Below are 2,244 nucleotides of genomic sequence, written 5' to 3' on the forward strand. Positions count from 1 at the left end.
CGCGCAGGCGCGGTGGCCTTGTTCCGCGGAGGCCACCCTGGTGCGCGCGGGCTCCGCGCCTGACTCGCGTTTCTGTCGCCTGCGGGTACGGCATCGGTTTTGCACGGCGCTTGGTGGCCGCAGACTGGCGTGACGGCTGCCAGCCGACAGCTTTGCCTACCACCGACGGACCTCCGCAAGGGTGGTGAAAAACTCCTGCCCTTGCCTGCCCCGTGACCTCGGGCACGTCATGGCACCAGCACACGTGAGCCGTTCGCGGTGAACGCCACGACTGTCCCTGCTGCTGTGGGGAACTACTCTGGAGCTGGAGTTCTTCCGTGGGCGGGCTGGCCAGTCTGGAATGGGATGTGGCCAGTCTGGAATGGGATGTAAAAGTTCCAGGTGGCTGGCTGGGGCAGGAGCGGCGACAGCGAGCGACCGTGATGCTTCCCAGGGGCTCGGCGACCGCGACGCCTGCACAGGGGCGGTGGAGAGAAGGGGCATGGGTGGACGAGGGTCACCCGGCACGCAGGGTGTGCCCGCTCCGGATCACACCCGAGAAGACATTCTGGTAGCCACATGTGAGCGACGAGACAAGAATAACCTTGAAACCAATCTAATTTATTTCTTAAAAAAGTAAGTTATTACATACTTCAATTAATAATACTACCGAATTACTTAAGAATGCACCTCAAAACCTGTCGTCACGCACGGCCTGTCTCAGGGCTGCTGTAAGCCCTGGTGGGCTAAGAGGCCTCCACCAGAGAAGTAAAGTGGTCAAACGTTGTCCTAGGTGTTGATTTCCTTCACAGCAAAGCACTTGACTGTGCACGCAAAACACACTGTCAAATTGAAGTGACACCATGTGTGCATTGAAGGACCTGGGAAGGAATCTCTCAGCATACAAGGCTTTAGTTTCTTCTTGTTTCTTTTCTTCTAAGTAAAATCAATCACGTCCTGGGTCACACTAAGAAGTATGTGAAATGACCTCTAGTCTTAAGGCATGCACATTGTGGTTGGGGGCACAAGCTAAAGTCCATTAAGTATTAGGAAGCAAGTGAACATATAGTAAGGTTTATAATGTGTGTGTCCCCAGCATTCATATGTTGAAATCTAATTCCAAGTGAAATAATATTTGGAGGTGGGGCCTTTGGGAGGTAGTTAGGTCATGAGGGTGGAGCCTTCATGAATAGGTTAGTGCTCTTACAAGAGGCCAGCGAGCTGTCTTGTCCTCTTTCCACCATGTGAGGATACAGTGAGAACATAGCCTACAACCAGAAGAGAGCCCTCACTAGAACCTGACCATGCTGACACCTTGGTTTCCCACTTCCAGCTTCCACAATTGTGAGAAATAAATTTCTGTTGTTTTTAAATCACCCAGTCTGTGGCACTTTGTTATAGCAGCAGCACAGACTAAGACAGGGATGAAAAAGACTGGAAGGAGCTAATGTGTGAACTGAGTCTGGAAGGAAGAGTAGGATCTGAGACAGGATCAGAAGAGGAAGGACTCCCAGGGAGAAGGAGCAAATCTAGGAAAAAGTTGGAGGAAAAAATTCAGGTGATATGACAGAGTGACCAGGGAGACCAAACTCTCAGAAGCAGGAGGCTGTTTCTCTGAGAGGCAGCAGAGAAACAGAACAGAATGTGGAGGGCATGGGAGGCAAGCAGACCAAGGTGGGAGGCAGGCAGACCAAGGTCCTTATGTCATTACAGTGAGTCCCACCAGCTGACATCTACTGCACAGAGCTTCCAGTAGCATTTTTTCCTTACTCCTAAATATATGGGAGGCAAGCAGACCAAGGTCCTTATGTCATTACAGTGAGTCCCCACCAGCTGACATCTACTGCACAGAGCTTCCAGTAGCATTTTTTCCTTACTCCTAAATATATACAGAAAACCAAGGACCAACAGACATTTGAGGAAGACAGACAAAAAAGTAAATAAGTAAAATAAAAGTAGCAGGAAGAAGAAAAAAATTCAAGAAAAAAAAGTTATAAAAAACTTTATCTGCAGTCTCTGAAGATGGCATTACTTCCATGAAAGAAGGAAAAAGATATATAAAAGAACATTCAGAGAATAAGAAAGAGCTCTTGAAAACTAAAAAAGCAACAACTGAAATGTAAAAATCAATGAAAGAAGATAAATTTGATATCTTGGATGATAAAACAAAAAAAGTTGGAGAAAATGTAAGAAAATTAGAAGATTAATCTAAGAGGTGTGACATTTAAAAAACAGAAATTATAGGAAAAGAGAATAGAGAAAATG

Source organism: Galeopterus variegatus, unplaced genomic scaffold (assembly GCF_000696425.1).
Source record: "Galeopterus variegatus unplaced genomic scaffold, G_variegatus-3.0.2 Scaffold3699, whole genome shotgun sequence".
In the NCBI taxonomy this organism is placed as follows: domain Eukaryota; kingdom Metazoa; phylum Chordata; class Mammalia; order Dermoptera; family Cynocephalidae; genus Galeopterus; species Galeopterus variegatus.